Below are 23481 nucleotides of genomic sequence, written 5' to 3' on the forward strand. Positions count from 1 at the left end.
TCAATGGTGCTGGGGGTCCTAATGCTGACCTCACTTTAGGATAATTGCCATTGGGAAGAGTCAGAGTGAGCTATGTCAGAGGGGCTTTTCCACACAGGCTATGAGACATTTTTAGTGTCATTGTCTGTGTTAGGTCAAAGCCAAGATCTGATCCAAAATACTGGCTAAAGGCAGATTGTTGGGGTGTTTCTGGTGTGAAAGATGCACTTTACTGAAAATGTTTATCAATACAGAGATAAACAGTTTCACGTTTAGTGTGACAGATAAACACTGATTCCCCTGATTAATATTTTCTCTGAGTTGCTTGGAGTGTTCTTTTGTCTTCATGGTGTAATGCAGCAAGGAATACTGAATAACTCGTGACTGGACCTTCCAGTCGCAGGTGTCTTTATACTACAATCACTTCAATGCACTTAGGTGATCCTCATTTCACGAATTGTGGGCCTACTAGCCCCAGTTGGCTTGACCTCTGCTGAACTGTGTCTGTCACTTTAAAGACAACTGACTCTACCTACTGAGCCGCAGTCGTCCCGGTCTCCACAGGAGTGTAAGTTTCATTATTTAACATTTAAAACTGTTTTAGTTTAATTTTGGATTTTTAAGCTGTCTTAAACAGAAGGTAATAGAACTTCTGTCTGTTTCCACATCAGGGTGAAGAAGAGTGGGTAATGATGAGTGTAAAAGAAGTTGCAGGTCAGATTAGAACCTGGGCTGCCCATCACAAAGACTACAGTCTCTGTACATGGGGATTGTAAACTAACCGGTGCTTCATCCTGAGGTCTTTTAACAGTCAAACACATTTTCACTGAGGTAAAAGTAAACATAGACTGTTTCTTTCTGCTCAGCACCTACCACACAGCAGTGGTTACAAGCTCTAGAAGTTATTGTCAAACTTGATGCGAAGGATTTCTCTTTTGTAGGTCACAAATGAACCTGTAAAAATTTCCAGTTAGTTTCACATCCAGATAGATGAGGAATTTTTATCTTATTATTTCCCCTAATGTAGGCCAATACTGGAGCTAGTTCCATTTTCGCTACCAACAACAAATTAATTTCCTCAGTTTTCCTCCCACATTCCCCGCCGTCTGATCTCCAAAATTTTTTCTCTTTCTTCTCCATCCAGACTGGGAGCCTGAGATGTGTCAGAGGATCTGACTCACCTCCTCCTGAGTCTAAACATTTTTAGTTTCCAGGTGAAACAGTGAGGCACTATTGTGTTTCTCATTAGCCCACCAAGACACATGGGGCAGAGAGGGGGTTAGTAAGACACTTATTCTCTCAGAAGGAGTTTGGTTAGGGAGCCTTTGTTGGATCTCTGTCTGTGTTAGATGACTGTATTGGAGATTTTGGAGGTTTTCTAAGATATTTATGTGTGTGGTCCTTTGGGCGGAGAGTGTGTGCATTAACCATGATTAATGCCTGAGTAAGACCACCGTAGATGTCTTTGTCTCCACAGAAGGTCCACTAGTGAGTCACTGATACCCTCATTTAAAGAAAATACTAATAGAATCTACCTGATTGATGTCGGTACCCACAGGTTTTTAACTGGAAATTACTGAGTTTACAAAAGTGTCAGTCAAACACAAGTTTACCCTTGCTTAGTCGTTATGCACAATCTGCAAGCAATACATTTTTACATGCATTTCTAAGATATAAAAAAAACCTATTTAGATGTGGGTCACAAATATACTTGGCAGTAAATAAGCACTCTGTGACCCTTTGAATAAACAATGTATGAATAAGTGTGTATAGAGTATTATCAGAGTCCAACAGTGTTAGAGTCTGTCATATCTCAACAGGAAGGTCGGGTCCCCAGTCCCCAGTTCCAGCAATCACATGTCATTGTGTCCTCACATAGGACTCTTTAACTTTAATTATTTTACAATCATGCCTATGCATTTGGGCATTAGACACTTTTGCACCATGAATGAAGTTACTGACACAGTTAGAGAAGTCCTGCCTGTGAAATTGTTTCAACATTGCAAGGAAATTATACCAACCTCTGTGAAAGGGAACTCTCTGAGTCAAAATGCACCTTCTAATCTTTCTCTGGACAGAAAAGATGAAAATGCTTCAAACAAATGAGTTGTGTTAATGTACATCTCTAAAACAGACATTTCAGCTCTATTTCCAGACTCTATTAAACACATTCTAGTTGTAAGTAAACAGAACTCAGTTTGAATATTTTTTTTGTAACTGTACAAAAAAAACATAGGCCAATCATGCCTTAATCTGCGTTTTTTTCCAGAGTGCATTTGGGTATTAGACACTTTTGCTCCATGAGAGAAGTTACTGACTCAGTTAGAAGAGTCTGACCTGCAGGGAGCAATTTCATCCACAATATACAATGGGCAGTATACTGAAAATGATTCACTATGCACCTTGTAGTTATTGTCACTTAAGTTGGTCTACTTTGAGTTGTATAAATGTTCTAGATTAAAGTATGGGATAGGACTAAGGGGAAATAACAGTGGCAAATAGTAACATGTAGCTTTATTAGAAATACAGTACTTAAACACCAAGTTGTGAGTTTTTAACAATTAAAATTGAGTTGATATAACTTAAAATGGCTAAGTACATGCTATTAAACAAATACTGTCTTTTCAGTTACTTCAAATTTAACGTAATCAGTTGCCTCTAATATTTTGAGTTATTAACTCATTAGGGATTACTGTGCAACTTATATATCTCAAGTTGAGTCATACTCAAAAAAATATTTTTACTACTTAAAACTTTAATGTAGTCAGTTTCAACAAAAAAAATTAATTATTTTCCACTTCTTCATTACAGGTACAATTCTTGAAATGTTGATGATTATGGCTTACAAATAATGAAAACCCAAAATTCAGGTACTCTGAAAATTAGAATATTACTTAAGATCAATAAAAAAGGATATTTTAAACAGAAATGTCAGGCTTCTGAAAAGTATGTTGATTTATATGCCTCCAATACTTGGTTGGGCCTCCTTTTGCATGAATTACTGCATCAATGCAGCGTGGCATGGAGGCGATCAGCCTGTGGCACTGCTCAGGTGTAATGGAAGCCCATGTTGCTTTGATAGCGGCCTTCAGGTCATCTGCATTGTTGGGTCTGGTGTCTCTAATCTTCCTCTTGAATCCATTCTCTATGGGGTTCTGGTCAGGCCAGTTTGCTGGCCAATCAAGCACAGTAACACCATGGTCACTGAACCAGCTTTTGGTACCTTTGGCAGTGTGGGCAGGTGTCAAGTCGTGCTGGAAAATGAAATCAGTGTTTCCATAAAGCTTGTCAGCAGAAGGAAGCATGAAGGTCTCTAAAATGTCCTGGTAGATGGCTGCGTTGACTGTGGACTTCAGAAAACACAGTGGACCAACACCATGGCAGCTCAAATCATCACTGACTGTGGAAACTTTACACTGGACTTCAAGCAACATGGATATTGTGCCTCTCCACTCTTCCTCCAGACTCTGGGACCTTGATTCCCAAATGACATGCAAAATGACCTTTCATCTGAAAAGAGGACTTTGGACCACTGAGCAACAGTCCAGTTCGTTTTTTCCACAGCCCAGGTAAGACGTGCCTGACATTGTCTCTGGTTCAGGAGTGGCATGACATAAGGGATGACACATTTGTAGCCCATGTCTAGGATTCGTCTGTGCGTTGTGGCTCTTGATGTGCTGACTCCAGCCTCAGTCCAGTCCTTGTGAAGCTCCCCCAAATTCTTGAATGGATTTTCCTTAACAATCTTCTCAAGGCTGTGGTTATCCCTTATGCTGGTGCACCTTTTCCTACCACACTTTTTCCTTCCAATCAACTTTCTATGAATATGCTTGGATACAGCACTCTGTGAACAACCAGCTTCTTTAGCAGTGACCTTTTGTGGCTTGGCCTCCTTGTGGAGGGCGTCAATGACTGTCTTCTGGACATCTGTCAAGTCTGCAGTCTTCCCCATGATTGTGTAGCATACTGACCCAGACTGAGAGACCATTTAAAGGCTCAGAAAACCTTTGCAGGTGTTTTGAGCTAATTAGCTGATTAGGGTGTGACACCATGACTTTCCAATATTGAACTTTTTCAAAATATTCTAATTTTCTGAGACACTAAATTTTGGGTTTTCATGATCTGTAAGCCATAATCATCAACATTTCAAGAAACAAAAGCTTGAAATATTTCACTCTATGTGTAATGAGTCTATATAATACATGGGTTTCACTTTCTGGAATGAGTGACAAAAAATAATGAACTTTTTCATGATATTCTCATTTTTTGTGATGTCTCATAATACAAACCTAAAAAAACATCTTTGACCAACCTTTCTAGAAAGAAAGGCAAATCCCAACATCCTTTCAGTTCTCATTTTCAGGGAAATAAGGACAATATCTTTGTGGGAAGCGGTGTTTGTGCTCTTTTTTTATGAAAAGTTAATTGATACAGGAATTGTTTCTCATTAAAATAAACTGATTTGATAACAACTAGAAGTGAGTGGCAAATAAGGTGAGTAGATATTTTTAGCAGAATATCCCTTTAAGTAAGTATCACTGAGATGACAGCTGCTCCTCTGTCCCACAAGCACTGGAAAACTTCAACATCAGCGCAATCAATATTCAGTACTGGCTCACAAATACACACATACAATTAGCTGAATACATTGCCACAGCTTTTTCTTTTCACCGAGCTGATCTTCTGTGTGAAACAAATCCTGACAGCTTCTCACTGCTCTCCTTCAATCAATACATCCAGCTGATACCCGTCGACCAATCAATATCACCCATTACCCCTGAGGGGTTGGGCTTCAAATGTTCACCCTGTGTGAATTAGAGAGGTTAAATGGATCCACTGATGTAGCTCTGGAGAGCTACAAAATACCAAGCAACAATTCCAGCGCTCTGACACTGCCAATGATGATCTGGGAAACACTGCCCTCTTCTGGTAACAAGAGCCTACAACAAGGACAAAAGTCAGGTACTGTATCTGTTGATAAATTCATCTGACCGCTGACTTGAATGTTGCATGTTGTATGTATTAAATAAAATGTGGCACTTTTTAGAAGAGTCATATAACCAGGCTGCAGTGGTAAAAGATACTGTTTCATTGTATACTCCTGCTGTTTGAACCCACAGAGTACATATTTACAGCATTTTCTCCTCTATTACGTTTATATTTTCATACAGAAATGATGAGTTACACTACCTTTGATGGCATTACATTTAGAGATGCAAGAATCCTAACAGCATAAAAAAATCTGTAACCATGGTTGTAATAGTTTTGGATTTTTCATTAGTTTTTATTTTTATTTTGTTTTCACTTTCTGTGTTCAATTTCAGTTTAGTTTTATTAGTTTTGACTGCTGGTTTGTTAGTTTAGTTTAGTTTTTATTTTGCAAAAGTGCTTCATTTAAGTTAAGTTTCTATTAGTTTTAGTGTTAGTTTTAGTTTTTTTTCCGATAGATGTCGGGGCTAAGTGAGTGTCATACATTTTTAAAAACATATTAAAACAAGGTACTCTTCTCTTATCATTTTATTTACTTAATGATGATGTTTGAATACAGCTCAAGACATAAAACTACCACTGTGTGAAGTCTTAACCAATCAGATCAGGCAATTTTACACTCCCTGACTTGTGTGTAGGTGCCAGTCAGTATGGTTGTGTCAAAGACTAAAACTAAGGATATTTTCTCTCTCTCTTTATTTTATTTTAGTTAGTTTTGTAAGCACACAGTACAGTTTTAGTTAGTTTGTTTTTTGGTAAAGCTTAGTTTCTATTTAGTTCAGTTAACTAAAATGATTTTAGAATTTAAGTTTTCATTATTTAGTTAGTTTTAGTTAACTATAACAACCTTGGAAACCACCCTTTCACTAATATTTAAGCCTCCATTTAGTCATTCAGTGTCATTATGTTAAAGGGATATTTTGGTCTTTTTGAAGTTGGGTTGTATAAGGTACTTGGTGATAGTGGTGCCGTTAGTTAGAGTTACCTGATGATATTGGTGTGTAAACTGTGAGTCCATGTCCATGAGAGCTGCTTTTGTTATGAATGGGACTTATCAACCCTTCCTCAGGATATTTCTCATCAAGAATTGCAGCTCGCAGATGCCTGCAGCCTGCATCACTTCCCATACAGAGTTCCCTGCCTTACCAAACGCCAGAGTTTTACGGAAATTCTTCAACTTTCTGAAGATAAATCTGAGAAATCAACCCCAGCCAGAAGAGCTGAATGTAAATTTGTCATCCAAGTAAGTTTATGGCTGTCGCTTTATTCTTCTAATGGCTGTTAACAAGACAAGTTGATGCAATAAACATTGTGTCAGCAAGTTTAAGTGAAACACTGAGCTGAAATAACTAGTTTGAGATTAGTTGCTTGGTTTCTCTGATGAAAACCGCAGACCTAACGGTTGATCAGATACACTGAGGCGGAAGAGCACATAGCCGAATGTCACTAATGCTTTTTACACAGATACCTCATGCGCAGATGTATACTACATACCAGGGGTGGAGAGTAACTAATTACATTTACTCAAATTACTGTTCTTCAGCAGTGTTATACACTTTTTTTTTACATGAGTCTGCCTTCCTATGAGATTGACTGAAGAGAAGACCCACCTTACCACAGATTATGTCGTTACTGCAGCTGTCTTACTGTAAAATAATTAACACGTTAAAAGTGTAATTCAACTTTATAGTGTGGACTAATATTGACACTTTTAAAGTAGTGAATTTAATTCCATATTAGTTAAATTAACCCTGTCCATTTTGCTGTTTATCTTACTTTATTTTAGAGGTGTGACTCTAACTGAACAATCTGGTTGGAGATCTATTCTCTTGTTGTTCTTGCCAATAAGGAAATATCATGTTTTCCTGTACAACTCCTCTGTAGCTATTCAGTATTTAAAGTAAACTTTAGTTTTAATAATCTTTTACTTTTACTTATGTGAGCAGATTTATAAACCAGTACTTTTACTTTTACCTAAGTAGATTTTAACCAGAGAAACTGTTCTTAACTTGAGTACAATCCTGTTTTACTTTTTCCACCTCTTCTACATACCCATTAAGACAAATGCCAATAAGCAATTACAGGGGATGTAGAAGGAGAATGCTGCTCTGCTTTTCTCTGTCTATTCACGTTCATCGTCATGGTCCCTGTTAAAATAGTACTGAAACTGAAACATACATTTCTGGGTACCAGGCCCTTTAAGTAAATCATTATCTCAGCTGCACCTGACTTCAAAGATTGACTATGAAAGCAATAAATCTGACTTCTGGCGGAGAAAATGGAAACAATATTAGATCAAAACACATAAGGAAAAAAGTAGGAAAAATATTAAGTGTGTTTAGATAAAAACAAAATGTTAAGATCAAGTATGGGGTTGGGAAATTGTTTCAAATGTAGTGATTTTAAACTCAAACAGCAGGGGGAGTCAAAGAGCTAATGCAGGAGTTAAACCTGACTCAAACAGTAAGATACCAGGTTGCACTTTCTTTTAACTTTAATCACTAAGTTTTCTGATTGACTGATTATGATTGAACTTGTGTGATTTTTCCATGTAACCTACTTATTTATTCTAACATTTTTACAATTTTGTGTGTCTTCATGGTTTCAACAGCATTTAGAATTTTTTTATTCATTTACAGAAATATTTTCATCATAATTATAAATAGAAGTAGCCATGTTTATGCCACGTGCAAAAAAAAAAAAAGATAACCGCATGCTGCTGTGGATACTTATTCTTAATGTGATGTCATTTGTTCTCCACTAAGTGGTGCTATAAGCCTGTGAAAAGCACAGGGTGATTCTACTGGCTGCATGTTGATTCGATGTGGTGAACTACTGACTTTAAAGAAGCATAGAAGAGACGTTCTGAAGATCATTTTGTGACTTTTCAAATTTAAAAACCTTTAACTTGATGGCTCTTCTGTCTTGAAGTTTGACCATGAACACAGATTCTTTGTTGGTTACTTTTGTTACATGATGTTTTAATGCCACTCTGTAATAGTATAGTCAAAACTATACACAACATCTAATGATATGCATTAAAGGAATATCTTTCTGTTTATTTTAGAAAGCTGCAGCTTTGAATGTATTCCCTCTGGTCACAGGAAGTTACTGTAACATGATCTGAATGGAATACAAAGCAGACATGTAAATGCATGCGTGAATTTTTGCATGAAAAGATAAGCCACTGATGCCTGAAAACTTTTCATTTCTTCTTCTGAATACACTTTCAGGCTCCACCACTTCCTCTGCACTGAAGCCACTGGGTGCAGGTCTTTACTGGAAACCAGTAGCTCTGACTAAAAACCCCAATGCAGGACTGTACGATGCACGTGTGGCAGCCGTTAGGAACCGGTAATCTGCAAAGTGTGAGACAGTTAACCCCTCACTGCCCCTTGTGTCACCACCCTGCTGCAACACCTGAAAATTAGTAGCTTTAACTGTAAACCAGCATGGTCGCCCACCAAAGCCCTTGAAGTTTAATAGGTGTGAGCAAACTGTTAAAGTTACAGCCTCCTTTCAGGAAGAGGATTTGTTACAAAGTTCAGGCTCTGATAACAGACTAGAGAGTTGTTGCCTATTAAGGTATAAAAGTGAACTGTGCTGCTGAAGAGACTGTGAGCTTTTAATGTGAACTGAGAATGAAAAGAGATCAGATCCTGATGGACTCGCTGCAAAACAACAAACCTCAACAGAAAAACTGCACAACTGTGGCATGGACCTGAAGTTTCACATTTCTTCACATGACAAAATTACAGCTGCAAACCTAACTAGATTATAAATTCATTTGGAGCAAAATAAAATAATCATTTAAAATGTTTCACACGTGAACTGTCTAGAATTAGGAAAACTAGGCAGAGAAGAAAATCCTCTACATCAAGTTATTCTAGTTTAAATCTACCTATTTGTCAATATCTGTTTCAATACCACAGCAGCAAAAACAGAAGTCTTAGGCAACCACTTTTGGGACTTCTTGTTTTTAACTGCCAAAAATTGAAGGAAAACTCTTGAACACTGTCTAAATTGCACAGAAACCTTGGGAATATTTCATCACAAAAACATTGCCAAGGTTTTTGTGCAGTTTAGGCAGTTTACAGGAGGTTGCCCGTGGTTTTGATAGATTCATTCCCCTCCTATGCAACTGTCTTATGGAATAGATGTAGATGGTTTTCTATTGATGATTGTCAATACTATAAATGAATTAATAATGGCCAGATCAGACAATACAATCTTTGTGTTTTTTTGCAATGGTACCATGTCAGACCATGCAACAAACATCTTGTCCTTTCTTAGGTGACTCAGGTCAAACACCACATGCTCAGCAAGCTATCAGCAAAAAAGATTGTCAAAAGACACACACAAACTGATAGCTGCTGGCAGCTCTAACATTTTTGTACTTTCACTTTATCTCCAAAATAAAAGGATAAGAGGTTCCAGCTGGCTGCAGCAGCAGCAGGTATGCACATGCACTGCACCCACTCATTCATACAGCATGCTCTAACACCATCAACTGAAAGTCTTTACATTCGCCTACTCAGGTCAAGAAACAGACACTCGATCTTCTACTCTCCTTGCCATATTTTGACATGACAAGACCTGTGGTTCAGTGAGTCTTTTGCATAAAACAAATGTTGTGGTTTACATGTTTTAAAAAGGCCCTCACACAGGGATTTCAGAATATATGCAAACCTTATTGATTGTCTGAAATATGCGACACAACGCCAAGGAAGTTGCATCAACAAAACTGCTGGTATTAGTTCCTGTAAAAGTGAGATGGTGATGATAAGAGGGGTGTTTTTTAATTGGTGGCTTCTGTGTCAAAATTGTGGCTCGATAGTAACAGAAAGGAAGTACTCCTGTCCCTGTGCTGTGTGTGATGCTTGTGTGTGTGCTTACAACCCAGTGTTGAAGTACATAGTGCACTTTTACTGTGGTCTGTTTAAAGGTGATAGCAGTGCTGACTGATGGGGGTTTGCAGCTAAACTGATTGGCCAAAACTGAGGAAAAGTTGCAGTTACTGGACAAATCTGCAAGGCTACACAAAGCGTGCAGTGATTGGTTGAGTTTCTATTAATAGCTGCAACTATGGCATTTCAGCTTCCTGAAGGAACAAGATAAAAGGTCAATGAATTGTATCTAGATTTTAATAAGTGTTTAGCAGGGAAAGAAAGACATATTTTCCAAAATGTTGAAGATTTAATTCAAACTCACAGTATGTCAATCCTGCCAACAAGGAGCTGTCAATCAAAGCAATAACAAAAGATGACAAATACTATAGAGGTAGAGACACCAGCTCAGCTCCGCCTACCTCCATTGCTTACTTTCTGTTTCAAAAGAAGGAGCCTTTTAATAAAATTATGTTCGCGAGGTGGATTTGCTTATAAGTTAGCCACCATTTTTGCATTGCAGATGAAGTTCTCATAATGAGGGAGAAAAACTGTTAAAAATGGCCTTTCTACTTTCTGCACTGCCAGCTACTCACAAAGTATTTTTGCTCACATTGTAGGCTAGGTAAGACACTTTAACAACTTTTCTCCTTCATTATGGCAAATTCATCAGTGAAAAGAAGATAATGTCTCACTTTTGTGTAAGTAGACCTTTATAGAGTTTTGTTTCTTTGATCAGAATCTTCAATTACAAAACAAGAAGTGAGCAGCACAGTTGGGCAGAGCTGTGAAGCACATTTCTGAAGCTCGACTTGAAAACGTCGAATTGGGCCACAATGATCAGGGGTTCAGGAGGTCAGTGGTTTATGGGATGAAGTTATTCATTGCAGGCACAATGTACAGCCAATGGTAGACAGTAATTGTGGTCATTAATGTGAAACACAGCAACAGGAGAGCAGCTTTCAGTTGCAGTTCACGTTTCCTTTTATAGCAGTCTTTAAACTCGATGATCTTGTTTCTGTCAAGGCAGCTGACAAAAAAAAAGATCATTTTAACTATAAAAAAGAATAAATTGTCCAGCAGAAAACTATTAAAAATATTTGAAGTGATGTACTCAACCAAAAATATATATGTATATATATATTTCAGTGTGAGAATTTGGCATAATGTATTTTCAAGACCATAATAAGATCCTAATAGTTGGCTGAAACTGCTCCAGCCAGAAATGAAACATAGTGGCTGCCCATTGTGAAAAATTATTGAGAAAAACACAGTACATGTGTGACATCCATTATTCCCTGTGGTTCAGTAAAGGTATTGTGGCCATTGAATAGGGAGGATTAAGGTACTCCTTCAGCTGAGGGGAAAACATGAAAACGTCGCTGCACAAGCAGAAGTTTGCTTCTCTGGAATGAAACATCAAAAACATTTGAATAACGCAAGATTCATCTTAAACAGGATGAATACATTCAGTCACACCTTTTCAAGATACAAGCATGACAGTGAGTTGAGCATTTTTCAGTATGTGTGGTATAAAAGCTGCCTATTCATTTGTTTTTTTCGCTGCACAAATAGACATGAGGTTCACTTTCATTCAAATGAGCCTGTGGTTTGCATCGCTCACTGCAACAAATGCGGCAAAAGTCACCTTCAGAGACACCTACTGATGAACTCGCAGGGTAGTAAAGAAGCTCTGCTTCTGAAGGACAGTCTGTGGTGTGGGTGGATAGACCTCTCTTGTTCTTGCTGAGACATTAGACACAAGAGCCTTTCATGCACTTAAGACTGAGACAGAATTAATGCTTCAAAAGTGCATGAACATGTCACAGTAAAGTATTATCTGACCATTTTTCAGGCAAGATATGAAATTATGATAACTTCTATAACAAAAAAAAAATACTGTGGCGATCACAGTGAAGCTTTAAAGGGAAATATGTATTTCAGTATCATGATGCTGCAATAACTGATGTCAGCACCTACAGTATGTCTAAAACCCGTCCAATAAATAAGCTGTACACTATGTTAATAACACCAAACAGAGAGACAGCTAACAGCTGGTGAACACAAATCATACCGTATAAAACATGGACGCAGTGTCAGTGATGTCACCCAATGGTTTCTTTAATGGAGTGATAAATGTAATCAGTGGCGTTCACATATCAGAAACACTGACTAGAATCAATTTTTTTGTCAAACAGGCAAAAAGGTAGTGCTGAGGTAGGTTTAGCCTCATGGCAAACATTCCCACCTGTCAGTCAGCTTAGCCAAACCCTCAATAATGCATAGTTCTTAGCCTTGATGTCGTGCTCAGCAGTGTGGTTCCAGAAGCAAAAATCCCATTCATTTACTCCATGGTGGATTTGGTTATTAGCCATGTTGTCTAAAGTAGCCAAGATAGACTTACCATGAGCTACCTGAGTCTGAAACAGTAGTATGGTAAACATTCCTGCAGAAGACAAAAGTTCACAAGATATTAACCTCCTAAGAAAAACACAGTTTTAATGGAATCTTAGCCAAAAATACTACCCACAATCCTTAAGTGTCTCTCACTGGTTGGGTCTCTGGTTGCCAAGGAAATGTCAGGCAAGCCCATGAACAAAGGCTGTCTACTGGTGATGATGATGATTCACGCCACTGCAGTATGAAGCAAAAAAAGCTCAATTTACATCAATCTATCATTATCAATGAATAAAATGAATCCTAATGGATTGTGGAATACGTAGTCTTGTACATGTACATAGTCTTGTACCTTTTCCTTTTTCTCAGTTTTCAAATGCCGTGTTTGCACCGAATCAAATGTTTTATAGTCATGAGTCAGGCAGGTGGTTAGCTAGTTTGTCCATTAAAACATTGTAATAAAGGACTTCACGTAATGTGTATGGGGAAATGAATGGCGAATATCACTTCCAAAACCAGCACTGCCAAAAAGTGGGTGAGCATTGTTTAGCAATACAGTCAAAATGTACAACTTAAGAAAAAAAAAAAAAAAAAAAAAAAACACACTCAAAAAACTAATCTTCATGAAGTATGAGACTTTGAGAGCTTTGGCAGGCAGCCTTAAGTGGACACTAGAGGTACAGCAGCTTGTGAATTTGCTTCAACATTAGAAGATACCACTTAATGAAATGTAGAACTTAGCAGCTATATACTTAGCTTATGTTGCACTCCAGACAGAACAAATTGGAGCTACAAGGCAATGAATACTGGACTTGGATTTTTCCACTGGGGTTTTAAAAACTGCAATAAATGAGTAAATAATACCTTTGTAAGTGGTTAGTTGCATAGTAAGAATGAACTTGTCCAAGTTTATTGCAGCGTTCATTTAATTTGATTTCTGCTTTTGTTAATAATTTCACTTTCTCCTGCAGCTGATGCCTCAACTCTATGATTATCAGTTAAACTGCATCCAACTTAAAACTGACTGTGACAGATAAAGTTTAACTTGAAATCAACCTTAAAGCTTTGTCTTCATCCTCTACTTGTGGTATCATGGCAACATGTCTGTTTATTTCCCCTAATTTGTCTATACAAAGGCAGAGCACACAGAGAAACCTGTAATCAACCAGTTCCTACTTTGAATTCATTTCCATGCTCACTGACTCACAACATGAGCTGAATATCCCACCAACACTTTAGAGAAGGCTTTCTTTACTGTGATCATAGTCAGAACAAAGGTGTCACATTCCCGTAAATAATGACCACAAGGGTAGAGGAATTCCTTCACTGATGAAGTCTAACTACCTTTGATTATGTGAGCTGGCTTTTGTTTCCCATCTCTTTTTTCCAATTTAATTATGAATACGCTTATAATTCATATCAGCAGGGTTGCCTTTTTACCCACAAATGGTTAATAGTTACAAGGAAAAAAGTATTACTTGTCTGGGAAAATGTCTAAAAGCAGCTATAACTTGTTTGTTGGGTTGTGTTTGCTCTTGCTATGAACGTTTCCAAGAAAATTCGAACCTAGTAAAATCTCTGGTGTTCTGGGGTAAAAGAAGTGTTCAATTGTCAGTCCTCAGAAAAGGAAATATCAACTACCTCAAGGCAAAACAACTTGAACTTCACAACAGCAACCCATTTCACTCTCTTGGTGCTGATAAAATCCCATATACAGTAAGAAAAGGTGACAGACAAAAGCTGAACAACTAGGAAGCTTTTGGGATTTTTATTTTTCTAGGCCGTCAAACACCCGAGACCAGATGCTGAAAAGGATTTTGCTGTGTTTTTTTAAAGATTTGTTGATGTGTCTTGTATTTTGAGTGTCCTTTTGAATCTCTTATCAGTGTAATATTATTTTTCCACAGTTTTTATCTGTTTTTTTTCCATGATTATTTACCTGGTTTTGAGGGTATTTTGTACCTCCACTGGCCTGAATCTGCTGGAGGTTTCAAATGTTGACACCCTCTGCTGGACACTTATGGAACTGTGGTTTTAAGGTCTACATGAATTACGCTGTGAAAATGAAAAAAAAAAAACTATATTTGCTTTAAGAGAGTACTCGGGAGTTTATTTCTACCCGTTAGTCATCCAGGAAAAAATCCATACGTTTGTAGGGGTAAAATAGTGTTGAATTTTAATGACAGTCTTCATAGGAACACAAAGGCCATACTTACACAGAAATGAACCACTGAAAACAGAATTGTTTTCCATTTACAGCATCAAAGAAGTCCTGCATTCAGACAACGACAGTTTGATAACTACCATCATGCACAGGGACCCACAACTGAAATTGCTGTAGTACATATGCCAGGCCAGTGGTTGGCAGTGTGACTCTCTAAAGAAACTACAAGTACATGCGCACATACAGTCTTTCTTGAAGTTGGTAAACAGAAAACTGGGAAACACACGGACGTTTGAGTGAACCAAGCGGCAACCTCCGGTCATGAAAAATTAAGCCAACGCGGAAGTGCAAAAAATTGTAATACCACGAGAGTCCACTTGAAGCTGGCTGCAGGAACACCAAAAGTCCCATCTGGACACCTTTTAAACAGACGGTTTTAGCACTATACATAAACTGGTTTACAACCTGGTTCAAAAAACAAAACTTGTCTCATTAGCTAATGTCTTCATGTGCTCTCACTTTACGGGGGGTGAATTTTTTTGTACCACTATGGTTTAGATTATATTTAGAAAAAAACTCACTGCGGACTGATTGGCGCATCTCATTTGATTGACAAATAGCTCGACAGGCAGAAGCTAAGTTTTTGTCGACCAGAATGCTAGCTAGCTAGCTGACAGGAAGTCACGCTTAGTGGGCGAGCAGTTAGGTTGATCCAAAGTTCGGTTGAGACCGTGATTTCAATATGGAAGCTGCCACAGATTGGCTTCAAGAGCTGTTTGAGTCCGCCTATTGTAAGCAGACAGCTGATGTCACACAGGGTTTGTCCAATTCTTTCTACAGTCTCTGGTGTGAACAGTCAAGGTGGAGTTGATACTCCAAGAGATCGCAAAGTACACATCAAGCAAATTTGAAGAAAATACCCACTGGAAGTGAGTAGTAAGTCTCTGTTTTCAAAGGAAACTCCATTTTACTAACCTTGCAAAGCCGATAGACTGGCCAGATTCCATGTTTGTTTTCAAGGAAGCTCTATCTTGCAAAGCTTCAGTCTAAAGGCTTATGTATGCTCTATGTCTGAAATGTGGACAAATACAGACAGAGCTATTTGTCTATACTCTGAATTTATTTCATCTGTTTTTTATCTGTTCTTTCAAAGTTTATGGATATGAAACCAAACGTAGCAATAGGACCACCAATCAAGGGGGCAGGGTTTAGCACTGCAGCCAACATTTCAACCCAGATTGGCAAAATACTCCAAAAAAAGGATCATTTGGAAAAAGGTGGAACTTAATCAAGTTTTCTGAGGAAATATTGCCATACTGAGTGAGTTGTTGGCAAATACAAACATATCGATGATAGTTTAGCTGAGCACAAAGACAGACAACAGACAAGATCTCAGCTTAGCAGAGGATGGACCGTTCTTTATTCAGTCTATGGGACAAATGGAGCAGCATCAGTTTCCTAAGAGAGCTCTAGATGATTCGTTTTTCTGTGTCCATGACAACATAATAGACACAAGTAAGTATGAAGCCAATACAGGTTGTAAAGTTTGAAATGCACTTATCTATTCTCTTATATGCGTAGAGCATACATGAGCCTTAAAACATCTCTGCCAGGTCTGACAGTGTATCAGCTTCATTTGAGGAGAAGGTAGCAACAGGTGTAGTTTAATTGTACTACAAGCCGGTAAACAATGGTTGCTGGTGAGGTGATAAGCTGGATATAGCTATAGCAGGAGTTTTTTTTATTAGAAATCGACTGCATGTCCTCTGCTTTAAGGAAAAGTGAAGAACCAGATTGAAAGCTTTTCTCAGCAAAAAAGATGTTTTTGCTCTTCTAAAAACCAGTGAGGCTGTCTGTGAGGCTCACATTATGTGGTTTGCTCACCAGGGCTGCACAAACCCTACCCACTATGTCATACATAGAGCAATAGTACAATGACCCTCTGAGAATTTTTTCAAGGGACCTGCCCTTCCCAAACACAGACTTTTAGTGGTTGCTGAGATGGATGTGAAATATATCCCACAGTGGTCGGCGGTAAATGCGTATCTATACCAGTAAAATTTCAGCCAGCAACTCAGTCTGGGTGCACTAACTAGCATGTTATGCCCTAGCATTACAAGTGGCTGAGCAACTAACCGAACATCACCCACTCATGCCACACAGTAAACAGGTAAAATAAGTGCTTTTCCTCTCTAAGTTTGATGACTGCTGCGTGTTGCCTTTTTTTTTCCTGGTTTGTCTTAAGCCAAGTGCTGCAGCGATTCATTTTATAATGGCTTCAACAACTGTTTAAAGGTGTATTTTAACCTATGACTTGTTTTAAGTCCAGATGAGTCAAAGATCAAGGTGTTAAAAGGGGTCAGAGAAGCAGCCGTAAACTTGCTGGCAAACCTAAGCTAAGCTAAAGCTAATCAATGATAAAAATGCTACTTCCTGGGCCCTGGTTTAGCTCAGTTGGTGGGGTGGATGCTCATGTGCTGGTGCTGTGGTCCTAGGCTCACTAGTTGCAAGACCTATTCCTAGTCTTGGCACATATTCTGCAACATCTTCCCACACTCTCCCCCTGTTTCCTGTCTTTTTTCCGCTGTATTATCAAAATAAAGGCAAAAAGATAATCTTACAATAAACCATGCTATTCCCATCAAGTTCTTCAAGCTAATGGTCCATAGTTATTATCTTTCCTAAATGCTTTTATTGTGAACGCCCCAATCAGGAAATGTGCTCAAATCAGTAGCAGCTCTTCACACCGTAAAGGACAAGAAAATACAATATTAAATTTAGGCCATATCACCCAGATTTAGTATCCTATGCAATGTTTGAAACAGACTATCTATCATGTCAGGTCAACATATTGCCAGTTTATATGACAACAAATAGCTTCAACAGTTTGCACTTTGGAAAATTTTTAAAAACTTTGTGTATACCCTGCCAAAACGCAACAAAAGCTTGCCGTTTTCACATCATTAACATGTAAATGTGGCCCGATTGATACATGGTGTCATTATTGCTACTATCAGAATTAAATGACAAAACGTGAATAAACCCTTACAGAAACTAGATAAACACATCTTAACCAGTTGATGTGTTTTGACTCACTGAAGGATTTTCTGTATTAGTCAATATCTGCCAAATAGTCTCAGCTGGCTAGAAATAACTCCACTTGCTGTATCACTAAAGGCTGCTACATGTGCTCTGAGTACTTTTCATGTAATCTGTCATCTTGTTTCTAAGCCAAAAGACGTGTGATGTGATAACAGTGAATATCAGATGAAGTGGACACGTGACTATGTGAGTGAGTCTGAGTGTTTGGTTCCTCCTGTTTAACACATTTTGTTGCTAGAGATGCAAAATGGTGCAGGTGATAAGAGGAAGTTTGTGCTGCTGCTGAGGTCACTCTGAAGCACAAAGAGGAAATGAATGAGTAGTATGTCACACACACACTGGCCAACAACGCATGATCTCAAAGAACAAAGCTCTTATAATAAAGGTTGTATAAATAAAACATGCAAACACACTCCTGCCATTGTCTCTTGTTTTACACGTACACTCCTGCCCACCCCCACTCACATAGTCTCTCTTCCTCTGCCTCAAACACTACTCAGCTCGTTGACAGCTCTATACTTCTCAATCTCCAGCCACATGAATGGAGGAAACAGGCAGGGAAACCCCATGTCACTCATTATGAAACTCCCGCCCACAGTCACTCATGCACTACACCACCATGCACAGGTCATCTAAAACTTATCTCTCAATTAGTGGAAAAACGAAATGATGATGTGAAAATGTAGGAGAATGTTTTAGTGAAATTATCTTCAACAATTTGAAATTTTAAACTCTGCTTTTGTGAGATTAAGGGAGTTTTCTTACATTCACCGCAGGGTGTGTAATATTTTTTTAAAACTGGGGCATTCATTGTGTTGCTGTTAGAATGTGGTTGGGAATATTAAAACTGTCACAGCCTGGAACAGGGTTGTCCAAACTTTTTCCACCAAGGGCCACATACAGAAATACTTAAGGATGTTGGGGCCACTTTATTATCTGCAAGGCAAGGTATATGACATTCGTTAAGTCGGAAGCAGAATAAAAGAGGAGCTGGGGTGGAGAATTTAATGGCTGACAATGTAAATAGACAATAATTTCCAAGTTTTTGGGGGTGCCAATCAGATTTCTGGGGGCCCTGTTTGGCCCTAGCTACCACTGGCTCTGACCCCCGTAATATTACTGCTATTTGCTGCTGTAACCTATCAGGGAGTTAGAAAACAAGATATTGTGATTTTAGGTTGCCAATGTGTTAACCATGTACAGAGTTGTCTCAATTTAGTCACTAAAAAACACCAATAAAATTCTTCTTGTCAAGATGTTTGTTTACAGAAGTAGCACAGTAGCACTATCTTGTGCTGAAAATATGAAGTACAGTACAGTCAAGCAAAAGATTCATGTTCAAATGTTGGCCATATTTCATTTTATTTCTTGAATTTGCTGCGGGCCAATCAAAATTGGACCGCAGGCTGCATTTGGCCCCCAGGCCATAGTTTGGACATCCCTGGCCAAGAGGCTAGAGACAAATGTTAACTTCACCTTCACAGACGAGTTCATAAAGCTAGGAGAGTACGCTAGAGTTGTGGCATGCATCTTCTTTAATCTTTTCGTGTGAGGTTGTCCTGTATATTCTCCACCAGTGCGAGCTGCTGCCGTATAAGTACTGCTGTCATCCATCCATCCATTTACTATACCGTTTATCCCATTGGGGGTCGCAGTCTAATGACTGGCTACCAGTCCAGTGGTTGGACTGGATGCCAGTCAATCTCAGGGCTGACATATAGAGACAAACAACCAGGCACTCTCACACTCACACCATCAATTAACCTAACAAGCATGTCTTTAGTGGTGGGAGGAAGCTGGAGTACCCGGAGAGAACCCACGCACGCTCAGGGAGAACATGCAAAGAAAGGCCCTGAGTGGGGAGCAAACCAAGGACCTTCCTCCTGTGAGGCAACAGCGCTAACCCCTATGCCACCGTGCAGCCACACTACCGCTGTCAGTGCATCCTAAGTAAATGTGATGCAATGCTTTGATGCTAGCTATCTATAAGGATATGTGTTATGTCCCAATTCAGAGGCTACACCCTTTTTTACCATGTTTTAACTGGCGGAGAAGGTTCTGCTCAAAAAGAGGCTCCCTGGGTTAGTCGAGTAGCATGTTTTGACTTTGTAGGGAGAGCATAGCTAGGAACCCCACGTAGATGGATACATTTATGACAATGCATACTGAATACACTAAAATTAGTTCAAAAGCAATGAATCTGAATATGAAGGTGAAACTGATCACAGCTGGGTGAATGACTACCATGTCCTCCATGAACTAACGCTTAGCTTCATAGGTTACATTACACTGACTAGATTGGATTTACCTGTGGTGTTTCCAATGCAACAAAGGTGAAAACGAACAGGACAGGGGGAGGATGGCTACTGACGCAAACAAGAAACCTCTCTACACCAGCCTGTCTCATTTTAGTCTAGCTCGAGCAGTCTTTGCAGACAAGGAAGGCTGGGTCCTTTGAAGGATGCTACCCCTGAAATGAGACGCAGCTATGGTGAGTGGCACGTGAGAGCATACACTACCGCTTCAGCCTTGCTCCAGAGCAGGGCCATTCTGGGTGAGGCTTGGTGTATCCTAGGGCAGCCAAACTGGTGATGGAAAAGTATATCAGCACGGCTTGGTTTGCATTGGTGCAGCTAAACGTCATAGAGGAAAAGCAATTACCAGTCTATTTCCCCTCTCAGCTCTGCTTGACTCAGCCTCTCTTTGCACAAGAGACCTTTACAATTAAAAAAAAAAGGTGTGCCACTACCGGTATCAGCCAAAATTAGTTTGGAAATATTGGATATCAATTTGTCCAACATTATGCATCCCTTATTTTAAGAAATATGATCAGTTTAACATAGCTAGTTATGGTCAAGAACTATTGCATTAATCATTTCTAATGCTGAAAGTTGAAGCTAGCTAACAGACCGTTACTAACTTAATACCACTGTGAACATAGAAGCAGTTTGACTGAGGGTGCCATCTGGTGAAATGATTGCATCTAATACATTTCCTCAAGGAGCAATATTAGAAATAATCTTTTTTGTGTAATATTTACTCCGACTTGCTTTGAGACAGCTCCAATAATTTTGTACCAGGAGGCTGTAACTCATGCTTGTCACTTATTTTTGGGGTCATTTTGAAAGAAAGTTATTTTTTTCTTGAGCACTGAGGATACTCTGACAACTGCCTTCAAGTTAGACTAAACCATGGGGAGGATCATCTGATCAAGCTTCAGTATCAAATAGACCCTGAAGTGAGTTTTAGTACCTGTGCAGTTCTAAAGAGGATTATCTGTTCAGACGGAGTAGAATTTAGAAATTCTACTAAAAGACTACTGCTTGTGCATAAAAACACAACTTGGTGTTTTTCATTTTTTTGACTATATGATTTCTTGGTTATCAGCACGTTTTTCCGACAGCCCCCGAATGCATCATATTCCAGTGACTTCACTCTGTGGTATTTTATGAAGTATTCAAGAGACGCCCACTGCATTCTGGGACTCTAAGATTCTTTCCGGGAGGTGACGCTCACAAGCCAACATTCACATACCGATCCGCATCAAACTAGAAACGATCAGTGAAGCCCACATGGGCCACAAGAGCATTTTTGTGCGTTTTTTTCCGCTGGCTGCTCATATGAATTCTGATGCATCTCTGCCTTCATCACACTGCAGGTTAGGTACAACCAGGTCATAAAAATAGAACTGCGTTGCAGACCAGGTGATACAAAAACCTAAAATAGACAGAAGGTAGATGTAGGCAGCGTAACAATATCTCTGTCTGACACCGCAATACTTCCTTTCCTATTTGCGCAAAACCGCCCATTACGCATGGCTGAGCTCTGCTGCACGGCCAGTAGACTTCCCAACTTCTCTCAAAAGTTCAGTGAAGTCTCACTTGGTGCAGAAGGTGATGAAATATCGCGGAGAAGTTACAAGAACTCAACCTGAGTAAATGCAGAGTCGTCAACGCCACTATAACTGCTTCCTCGTTTTGGACTCTGCAGGGCGCACAGCTGTGAGGTGGAGCTCTTATCTCTCTTTTATGATTTATAAAAGAAAATGAACTGAGACTTACTTACCCCACATCACTGGCGGTCTGAATCAAACTTTGCATGTCGTTTCTTTCGCTTTTTTAACTCTGCCAACCTTTGCACGGCGCGTGTTTGCACCCATAATTGACCCTGACACATCCCTTCACTTTCAACTTTTACACTGCGAGCTAAAAAATCCCCTGCGTACACCGCTAAGTCTTTGCGCGCGTTCTGGCTCTTTCTGTTCCTCCTCACTAAGATTTAAAATTTCTGCACCAAAGTTGAAGCTGCTGAAGTTCCACCATTCATACTGAGGTGGCTGCAAAGCTTGCAGTGTAATACATGTTCATGTGTTTAGGCACACCCACCTCCTGACAGTCCTTCCCTCTCTGCGGCACCAGAGGAAGCCTCCGTATGAATGAAGCTCTGTTTGCCTTTAGTGGTTATAAACTACATCAAACACATGGAGACACACTGTACAGTACAGGAGGGTATTCATTCTCTTGAACCGTGGTTAGGAGTACAAACAATATCACTGACCTTTATGAACAATAGGGTGGAGTTGTGTTACAGGTCACCTCTCATGGGCTGTTGCTTCTGCAAAGTACACAATAAATGAAGGGCTTACAACAAGAGAGGAAAAAGTGTAAGAGGGAAGTTAAAATGTTTGAAAGTCTGTTTTAAGCACGAGTAATTCAGAATTGACTTACCCTTCTTGGTGATGTCCTCTTGTCCAGCAGTCATAGTGTAAAAATTGTTATTCGGGAAACTCATTATGCTTGAGGATTGTTTTATCCACTCAAAGAGTGTTACAAAGGTTGAAGTAAAATTACGTGAATATCAGACTTTTTTGTGGTACTGAGTAGGTGTTCAGGCATGTCGTCTTTATTTATACCTGGTAATGTAGCCAGTTACTGTAGGAGGTTGAAGTTTGTGCCGTTTCTTGGTCCAGTTCATTGACAAATGCTGGACATGGAATACCCAGTATTTTTGAAATTAAATTCAGATTTAGATTTTGCAATACATGGTGCCAATTTTAATTGAATATTGGTATTAATGGTTGAATATTCAAAAAAACAATGCCCATCCCCTTACCTCCACCTGTCTAATTTCAAACAGAAGTATCTCATTACACTTACAATGGAGCCCAATCACTTCAAGACCTGATGAACATCTTATATCAAGATATTACATAGAGAAAAGGCCTGAACTGAATTTGAATATCTACCAAAGCAGCAAGCAAATTTCCTTTGCAAAGTGCTTTTTAATGAGATGTATACAAACTCAGATACTTTGCAGCTCATTATACAGAACAATTCAAAGTTACATAAGACTCGGGGAATTCAACCAATCTTCAAAAACACATACACAGGAATCAAAAGCAGAAGTGCCTGCAGTAGCTCGAGTGACTTCCCCACAGATTGTTTCATGTTGCTGTTGATGCCTTGTTCAAAGTAGGCATAAGTTATTATTAGAAGGCAGAGGGTGTCCTTTTCATTGTTCTGGATATAGATATGGTGACTTCCTCATGTTGAAATCCCCTGCTCTATTTAAATACAATGAACCCAAGTGGATCTTCAGTGTTTTGCACTAATGTGAAGTAAGAAACGTCCTGTTGTGTCATTAATTTCTAAGTTCAACTATGAGGAAACATTGGTGTTTGTAGTGTTGACCCTGCGAGGACAAGTGGAGAAAGTACAGATGTGATGTCATGGCAGGTGAATGTGAGTGTGCCCTAAGAACTCTTGATTCATGATCAATAGAGACACTGACAGAGAGGGCATTTACTGTGCTGTGTTAGAAAAATGTAATGTTTTTGTTTGTTTGTGTTGAGTTCAATTATTGGCATCATTTTTGTTCCTCAGATGATTGAATAAGCAGACCTTAATGGAACAATATGAATAGAAATGGTCTTAGCTCTTGCCATGCTTTTGTGTAAACCCCTGT

At 39.0% G+C, this 23481-nt stretch overlaps 1 long non-coding RNA gene across 1 annotated transcript in view; it reads right to left on the reverse strand.

Moving 5' to 3' along the window:
- The window catches only part of LOC121510951, a 116332-nt gene extending 94489 nt beyond the window's left edge, over positions 1–21843 (reverse strand). The window contains exon 1 of the long non-coding RNA XR_005992008.1: positions 21583–21843. This is a non-coding gene — a long non-coding RNA (uncharacterized LOC121510951). The remainder of the gene's footprint in view (positions 1–21582) is intronic.
- Positions 21844–23481: the final 1638 nt, after the last annotated feature.

The sequence above is a fragment of the Cheilinus undulatus genome, linkage group 6, assembly GCF_018320785.1.
Source record: "Cheilinus undulatus linkage group 6, ASM1832078v1, whole genome shotgun sequence".
In the NCBI taxonomy this organism is placed as follows: Eukaryota; Metazoa; Chordata; class Actinopteri; order Labriformes; family Labridae; genus Cheilinus; species Cheilinus undulatus.